General features: G+C 34.5%; 1 pseudogene; it reads left to right on the forward strand.

Moving 5' to 3' along the window:
* Window positions 1-1717: 1717 nt before the first annotated feature.
* Window positions 1718-2394, forward strand: LOC133728363 (small ribosomal subunit protein eS28-like; annotated as a pseudogene).
* Window positions 2395-10134: the final 7740 nt, after the last annotated feature.

Below are 10134 nucleotides of genomic sequence, written 5' to 3' on the forward strand. Positions count from 1 at the left end.
GTGACTTTGGTGATCTCCTGAACTAAACTTTCGACGCAGGGATTACTATAATTTGAATTGGGTGACTTTAGTGATCACCTGAACTAAACTTTCGATGCAGGGATTACTAATTGTTACCTAGTGTGATTATATGTTTGGTTGTGTTTGTGGAGTTAAATGTTGATGCTTTAATTTATCTCACGAATTGAGAAATTATAAGCATAAGTGACGTGAGTCACTTTTATTTAGTTTTACTCATACGGGCTGAAAAGCTTACCGGGTTTGTTGTTTACATTCCCGGTGCACTATTCTATGGTGTAGGGGTTATTGTGCAGGTTAGAATATCGGGTGATCGTTATCGAAGCTGAGGTGGACTTTCCGTCACGTGGTGTAGAAGGGCGCTTTTACTTGTAGTCTTCCGCAGTGTAGTGAGTTGGTGAGAGTGGTTACACGTTGAATTGATATTCAGTTTAATTTGTAAACTATTGTAATGTAATATGTGACTCTAAAGAACGAGTCGGTATTAACATTGTGAGTTCAGTTTGTTTGGTGCTTAGTTTATTTGAAAAATTTTCTAAGAGTCTTCTTGTGATTGTTTGTTCTCGCGTTTCGGATTTGAATTCCTTTATTCAAAATTCGGGGCGTGACACAAATTGTCACTTATTCTCAAGTGTTTTTTTTTTTTTTTACTAGTCATTGATATCAGCAACCTCCCAACAACTGTCAGTGTTGTTGTTACCAGAATGGTGGAGTGATTTGATCAGGTAAGGCTGAATTAGCTTTCTCAAAACTCAAATCTGATAACTTTAGTGGCTTCAAACACTACTAGAAAAACAGGTCCTTTCACACGGATCGTGTTGTCACAGAGGTTCACACGGACAATTATCCGTGTATAAAATGTTATAGTACACACGGAAATCCGTGTATATATGTTTTCCACACAGAATATTGTGGCAACATAAGGTTCAAACTGGGACCCAATATTTTTCAATCCAATTTACACACGGAATCCGTGTGAAATAAATTACAATTCAGAGAATCCTGTAAAATTGTCAGAAGGTAAATTAAAAATTCACACTGTTTTCCGTGTGAAATATCGGTTCACACGGATATCTGTGTAAAAATATAAATAATAAGATTCTAACACCAGCTTTTAGTCATGTCAAATAAGTGTAGTTTTAATTTACACACTGTATTCCGTGTGAAAATGTAAAAGCATAATATTCTAATATCAGCGTTTAGTCTTATCAAATTTTTCTTTTCAGTTTATACACAGAGTACCGTGTCAAACTTTTCAATTTTTCTTCAGTATCCTTTACAAATTCAGCATCACCTTTCCTTCTTCTCCCAAAAATATCATCATCTTTGTTAACTTTGCCTTCGAACTGATCGAGTTCTAAAGCTCAGTCTTTGCATTTTTAGCCTTTCAATTAATTTTGTCAATGTCTTCTAAGCGTCTAAATAGGAGTCGTAATCATGGACGAAGTCGTATTCGCTCTACATCTCCTTCAAATGATAATTATGTTTGTAACTCCAGTATAGATGTTGGGAATGTTTGTAAATTTATATTTTTATTTTTTTATAAGTATAACCTTCGGTCTAACTTTTGTTTAACAATCCCTACTAATACGTTTCTTTTTATTAAATGATGTATATTCCCACGGATTTCCGTGTGAATATTGGTTTATATTTCTTTAATCGTCCGCAACCACAACAAAGCCATAATTACTGTTTTTATCATTTGCAACCACAACATTCAGTCAAGAACATCTCCCTCATTCTCACAGATCTCTCATCTCTCTGTGATTTTCTCTCTCAAGAATGGATAGCGAGCTGGGATATTAACATACATACCCAGACATTTAGTCAAGCCGCTTCCTCCTCCTCCAGATCCTCGTCTCGGGCTCCCAAATCTAAGCATGGAATCGACTGTGGAGCACACCCTGGCGGTGAAGGTGATGAGCCGGACCGGATCCTCCTCCAAAATCCAACCTCCAAGCTAAGCCGCTTCCTCCTCCTCCAGATCCATCCTCTTCTCGGGCTCCCAAATCTAAGCATGGAATCGACTGTGAAGCACACCCTGGTGGTGAAGGTGATGGGCCGGACCGGATCTAGAGGTCAGGTGACCCAAGTCTGAGTCAAGTTTCTCGATGACCGGAATCAGTTCATCATGAGAAACGTCAAGGGTCCTGTCTAGGAGGGCGACATCCTCACCCTGCTCGAGTCCGATAGAGAAGCAAGAAGGCTACGTTGCTGGGTTTTCCTCTTCATCTTCAACGATGGAAAAGAAAAAAGCTATGTTCTTTGCTTTTAACTGGGTTTATGTTTTGTGGTGTTGATTATATATAATCACTTTTGGTTTGTTGTTCATTTGGATTCAATTGAGTAGCTGAAACTGGATCTTATCTGCACCAATACTTGTGTACCCAGATTTGCAAACTTTCAATGAAGAATGATGAAGGAAAAACTCCCAGATTTGCAAATTCTCAATGAAGAATGATGAAGGAAAGATCTCCAGAAGTCCAGATTTGCAAAACTTCAATGAAGGACCTAAAACAACATGAAAATAAATGGAGGACCTAAAAATAAATATCTAATATTTGAATAATCTGGAAATTACAAAAATTTAAATGTTTATAAATTTGAAAGTTAATATAATTGGGATTCATATGGGACTCACCTAATATAGCTCACACAGACAAGCTTTCCGTGTGAAAGTGATTTAGCAACGCTCGGAACATGTACAAATTTTAAATCCGTGACTGTACTGTGTGAAACTACCCATACACACAGATTTCCTTGTGTATTTCAATATATTCACACAGAATCCATCCGTGTGAAAGTACATGTTTTTCTAGTAGTGAAAAGAAACGCCTCAGCCCCTTCTTCTAAGCACCTACATACATGCAGTAACATTAAATTTCAGTTTAATCATGAGTAATTTGCGTGCAATAAGGAATTTGCAAAAATATAGAGGAAAACAATTTAATGCTTCTTAATTACAGTGCACTGAAAAAGTAAAAACCCTAGATTACAATTTACAACAATGGAGCTGCTACAAGGCTTTCTGATGAAGAGTGCGAATAGAGCATTGTTGACGGTTATAACTTATAAGGATGAAATGGAGAAACTTACATGCTAATCCTTGAAGGTACATTATCTGCTGACATAACCACGACTGGTACATCTTTCCAGTAAGATCCCTACATATAAAGATCGAAGGATATTAAACAAGAAGATCAATGTGCTTCAGAAAACACTAGTCATACCAGCTTTATTTATTTTACTTTCTTATATATAATCAAAGGCGTAGCTATGCACGGGCTCCAGTGGGCTACAACACACCTCAAATTTTGAAAAAACGTTAATTTGTAGCTTAATTTCAGTTTAAAAAATTAAATATTAAAATGTAGCCCACCCAAATTTCTAAACTTAGCCCATATATATATATATATATATATTGGCATATGTATGTTATCTCTTTGCTTGAAGTATTTTATTGTATTTTTCTATTCTACTTTAAGAGGCATACTCGCATCAAAAACTTGCTTTTTTTTGGATAAATTAGGTCAGAAAAAGAGTTGGTTGAGAATTATGATACAGATTCAATAATTAAAGATTTTCGGTTCTATTAAAGAGCGCATGATAAAATATGAATAAGTATGTTTTTTTGTCTTAGACTTTTGTTATCGAAATTCTATCAAATGTTTTAATGTTGATTTTTTTTATCAGTTAGCTATTTGATTATTTAATGGGTGCGGCTATTGCCACCCTACCATTTTCTTTGTTCACCCTACTTGCTCATTACACCCTACATTTTAATTTCAATTATTAGATTTACTTATTTAACCCATTTCTCTTTCCAAGAATATCCTTATATGACATATCCAATTAGAAAATAAATATTTTTAACGAAAAATATCTGATTTAATTTATACTCATAAAAAAATTAAAATTTATTATAGTTTCCTAATAAAATCATAATATGATTTACTCCCATTTTTTTAAATTTTTTTCTTTCATTTTCAATGTTTTTTTTTTTTTTGATAAGGAATTTCAATGTTCTCGATCTATTTCAATCTATGTAAAAAGATTAGTAAATTTACAACTATGATCAATGAAGAAGAGATTGATTTTTTTCTTCGTGTTTTAAATTTTTACTTTTGGTGTTCACAAAGAATATTCCAAAGATTTTGATGAAGTTAAATGTAATGTTTTGTGAATTGAATAACGAATTAACGATGAGGAGGCAACAAAAAGACAAAAAAATAGTAATAAATTCAATTTTGGGTTGAGAAGATAAAGACTAATGTTATTTAATGAGAAATTAAGTAGTTTTTCTATTTAATTAATTACTTATATATTTATTTTTTCTTACATATTTGGATTTTAGAAAATTAGTGTACTTATTAGTCATTTTGCACTTGGGTAATATAGTCTTTCAATAATTCAAATGTTTGTAGGGTGAACTAAGAAAATAGTAGGGTGACAATAGCCGCACCCTTATTTAATATGTATACCTATGGTATGTTAACCTTTCTTATACATCAACTATTTTTACCACTATGAGGACTCATTTTACCACTTTAAGGATTCATTTTACCACTTGAGAATTCATGTGGTAACTAAGAAAATTTACCACTTTAAGGATTCATGTTACCACTTTGAGGACTAATATTATTATTTTGATGACTCATTTTTCCACTTTAAGGTAATTATATGCATGTCATACATTAACACATTATAGAATTTCTATAATATATGATGAGGTTTAATTTAAAGAAGGAATAAAACATATTAATTGTAAAAGTTAAAAAAAAAAAAAATTTAAACATTAGTAAACTTTTATATATTAAAAAAAATTTTTTAGCCCACTCAATTTTAAAATCCTAACTCCGCCGTTGTATATAATCAACAGTCTATACTATTGTCAAACTTTTATGGGCTAAATACTGATTACTACCCTGTAGTTTGGGTCCAAAATCAATTCAGTCCCTGAACTTCTAATTTCATCAAGAACACCCCTGCACTTTCAATTTTGATCTAATAGGTCCAATTTATTAGTCTTCTGACAACACTACTAAAAAAAATTGCTTTTGCGACGGCAATTTGGGCTTTTACGACGGAAAAAACTTTCGCGACGGAAAAATGAGCCTTTTGCGACGGAAATATTGGCGTTGCAATAGGTGGCGTCACAAAATCCATTTGCGAGGGTAAAATGCCGTCGCAAAAGATAATTGCAACGGTATTCTCTTGCCGTCGCAATAGCTAAACTATTTGCGACGGGTACTTTGCCGTCGCAAAAAGATATTTTATTTTTAAAAAAAGGGTGGGGTGAATTGGTTGCGACGGATACTTTGCCGTCGCAAAATAATATTTCATTTTAAAAAAAAAAATGGTGTGAATTAAGAATAAACTAATGAAATTGTGCAATACAAAATGTCATAAACATACAAAATGCCACTCATAAACATTCCAGTTTGGTATACATAAACTACACCAAATCACACAACATACTTAGACTATGTTGAATCGAACAAACCATGAATTACTCAAGCTGTTCTTTAGCTTACTGAAAGTTACAAAAGGTAGTTGAATCATTGTCTGCATCTGCCCCATATCCTCCTGAAAATGACAATCGATCCGTTCAAGACTATAGTGCCCGATCAGTTCAAGTTGGTTTAGTACTGCACTGTGGTCTAATCAATTCACAGTTTCATTTATAAAAAGCAGGACATATGATTTACCTTTCATTTCCCTTTGTTTGCCATATGAAAAGAAAAAAAGGAAATGCAAAACCTGTATAAGGAAGCCACCCTGCTTAGGCTGCAATTTAAGCCAGACCAATACAACTTAGGGTAACCTTAACTTAATTCACTGGTTATTACACTATAATTACCTATTGACAGAAGAAAATCATGAAGTCTACAACTTGATTCACTGTATAATCAGTGTATACATAGACATAGCATGACAAAAGATAACCATTAAGTGAGGTAATTTCCAAATTGAACCCAAAATTAAAGAAAAATGGGGAGCTCACAAAACCTCAATGATTTGACCCAGTAACTATGAAGCAACTATGATATTAGTAATGTTGAATTCTATTTTGATGAAAGTAACTATGAAGCATGCTAGTAAAAATTTACCTGCATCCACACAAGCCTTAGGAGCAACCAGAATTGCCTCCACCAACCTCCCTTCTTCTAAACTCTACTCTTGATGCTCAACCCGGTGCTGTTCTTGGAGATTTCCCTTAATGTAATCGGAGTTGCATACAGAACTAGTGATGATTGTTGTGAAAATGATTCAACAAGAGCATCTTTCTTTTCTGAGAGGAGTAGACACTTTCAGCAAAGCTGTAGTCAACAGATATAAGATCAGCTAAAATCTCAGCGGGGTTCTCACGATCTGGGCAATGGTACCTGTTGAAAAATCAATGATTAGTCAATACTTTCATAACTTTACAGCCCCAGGTTGAATCATGCTTGGTGGGCAACACAATTTTCCACTTAAAAGAGCAACAAAATTTTTCCAACTAGCTTCATATATATGCTACAAGATACACATTATAACTATATATAAGTTCTGAAAAGCCAAGAATACTATCAGTTTACATACACAAGATGACGTTAGCCATATATAAAACGTGATATCTAATGGCATTATGAATAAGTAAAAGCTATCTGTCCAGCCGAGTAGACCTTTTAACATAATCTAACCTCCCAAACTTGGTCGGGGCACGCTGCATAAGAGGAGCAATTACTTGGACATAAAGGAAAGCATCAGCAACAAAATTACTTGGGAAACCAAAATCAGGAACTGCAAGAATGTAAGGTAGGTTGCGATGCAACATGATCCCAGTGAAAGCTGCAAGAAAATGAATCTATATATGGCCTCAATGATTTGGCTAATTAGATGAAGAGAAACAACTAATATGAGGTAACAGAAATCTTTTATACAAACTTTTTGTTGAGAAGCAAGAAACTTTATCAAATCAGACTTTTAAAAGTACAAATATCTGTAGGAATGTCTTGTTTTATTTACTCAAAACATGAAACCACTAGACCAAGGCATGATATCAAAGACCTCTTCTTTTAGATTGTAATGGGAAAGGCAACCAAGATTAGACCACATACAACAGATTCATCGAACCAAGAATCAACTATAAGGTTCACTGAAATTGTTTGTTCAATATCAACAGGTAGCAATACCAAAAAACTAGGATAGCAATACCTGTTATTGGAATGGGGGTGTTTATAATGAGATGATTGATGATGAGTAGAATCACTCCTGCCTTTGAGGAATTCCAACTGCCTTGCTGCTTATCAATAGAGCAAACAAAGCAATAGATGATTAAAATAAGAACTACTCTACTAAAATAATAGAGCATACACTATTGAATTTGATGCATCCACCAAATAATTCAAGTAGTTCAAATACCTGCATGAACCATTTCAGTGATATCATCAATTAATCATAAATGCATCTCCTAGTACTAATTAAATCTCTTCTCCCAACAATTAATTTGTCCAGAACTTACATGATAAAAAAACTTAACAAAACTAACTAAATTGAACTAAATCTACCTGCAGCAAATTTAGTGACCACAATACACTCCAAAAACCTAGGCCTCTTTCTTTTTACCTGATCGGTTAATCAACTAAACTATATTGTGGTCTGCACAGTAAAGCAAATGGAAATGTCAGAAAACTATATTGTGGTCTGGACAATAAAGCAAATGGAAATGTCAGACAAAGAATTTAAGCTTCAGAAGAAAGCTGCATTCCACATACATAAAAAAAAGTGTAACAGGACCCATCTCTATTGATTTGTGAAGTTTGGTTTTAATAACTTTGTAGCTTAGATATCAAGAAATCATAAAACATAAATAAGACAACAACAGTGAAGAACAACTTGTCGTTATAGAAACCAAGTAAGAACAACTTATTGCATTCTATATTGAAACGACCATATGAATTAGTTTCTTTAGATAATATAATAATTACTAATTACAATCAATGCTGCAGAAGAAAACAATGGAGAAATAAATATGTACTAAGAAAACAATGGATAAATAAGTACTAATTTAATATGTTCTTCGGTCATATTCATACATCAGTTGGTAACTTTAAAGTATATAGAACTTGTAAAGAACCTCTCACGTCATCACAAACTCACAATCTTATCACTTATCAGCGGAAACTAATGGAAACGATGAGTGAGATTGAAAACGAAACCTGTTCTATTTGTTTTCAACCCAACCCTTTTCCCTGAGAGCCTCCAAAAAATTTGGATCTTGGAACTGTTGAAAGTTCAAACCCAGGCTGCAGAAGGAAACCAAATCGCATACATTAAGAATTGAATAAGATAAGCTTTAGTTAACAGAAGAAAGATCAATAGAAATCAATACCAACCAAATAGCTTCACCCGCGAATAATGCGTTTAAGGATAAACATTATCTGTTCATAAAAAAAAAAAAAAAAAAAATGAAAACATGCATCATGCAATTGAAAGCCATCAAATCAAGTGAACCCCAATTCTTATTTGCTTTTGCTGAAAATAAGACCTCTTCTTCTTTTGTTGATTACTCTCATCATGAAAAGAAGAAAGAATGAGAAGAGGGTTCTTACCATTAGATTTCTACATAGCCTACAATCAATTCCAAGGTTAGAAACTCAGAACAAAAACAAAGGCAAGAAACCTGAAACCCAGACTTCTATTGAAATCAACACAAAAGAAGATCGGAACATCAATGAAAAAAATTGGTAAAAGAGGAGAGAGAAAACGGATTGCTACCTAAAACCCCTCTCGGATGCTTCTCACGTTTCCGGGCTATTTCGCTTCTGCTGATTTCAATTTATAGTCTGCAAGAGTTGATGTCGGTGTAGATATGTCGGTGCAGAAAGATGCTTCCAAAAAGAGCAAATGGCAGAACTGAAAATTGAGATAGAGTTCAGATCAATCTAGATAAACCATAAACTCATAAACCATAAACCTATGGCATTACTAATAAACTGAAAGCTGAAGCATGTCTACCAAGCACACCATAAACTCATAAACCATATTCTCCCAAATTTTCAGAACTCAATTTTCACATCCAAATTGGCGTCAAACAGAACCAAATGAGCATAAAAACAAAAGTCAACATCAGGAGCTCAATTGCAACACTCACCAGCGTAATCGCAACCTCTTCGTTCGTCTGAATATTGGTACCTACAACAACACCAAAACCGATCAAAAAGATCAAAATTGGATTTGGGGATTTTCATGGAGGTGAATTTTTTTTTTTTGGGTTAAAAGCAATTTAGGGTTAAATTTACAGAGAAGGAGAAAAGGCGAAGGGGCTTATTGATAATGTATAGTATCTTCCTCCTCATCCTCATCCTCCTCATCTGAATCGACCACCGCTTCGAGATCAAGAAAATCCACCGGAGGGCCTCTTCTTGCTCAGCTTACGACTCCCGCCGCCGCCGCCACGATAGGGGCCGTATTCATCATCGTCGTCGTCCTCCTCGGTCATGTCGTCAACGAAGCTCGATCTGCTCCGCTTCTCACCAAATCTCTTGCTTCAATGGAGGCCGGGGATCGCTAGGTTAAGTTTTGAGATCGGTGAATAAAGCGTGAGAGAGAGAGGAGGAAGTGTCATGTGAAAGAAAATCAGTTTTGGTCTAAATCTGATCTAAAGGATTGAATAGTCTTGTTTTCTGATTTTTTTTTTTTTTTAATTATACAAGCGACGGCGTGACTATACCGTCGCAATAGATGTATAATTATGCGACGGTAAGGTTACCTCCGTTGCAAAAACTCTTCGAGATGCGACGGTAAAATAGCCGTAGCACATGCCGTCGCAAAAGCTGACTTTTCGCGACGGAAAAGTTTTCCGTCGCAAATTTCCGAAGCAATTGCAATTGTTTTTAGTAGTGCAATTGAGTCATTTAACTTGTTGACGTGGCTCATATATGACCTATGTTTTATGATGTGGTGTTGTGGTGACCTGCATAGTCAATTTAGGAGTGAGATCCACTATTAGAAATTTATCAAATATATAGTTTTTCAACAAATAATCAAACTATAACTTGAACCCATAACAGAATATTAACGAATTGGACCTATTAAATCAAAATTGAAAGTGCAAGGGTGTTTTTGATGAAA

Source organism: Rosa rugosa, chromosome 2, assembly GCF_958449725.1.
Source record: "Rosa rugosa chromosome 2, drRosRugo1.1, whole genome shotgun sequence".
In the NCBI taxonomy this organism is placed as follows: Eukaryota; Viridiplantae; Streptophyta; class Magnoliopsida; order Rosales; family Rosaceae; genus Rosa; species Rosa rugosa.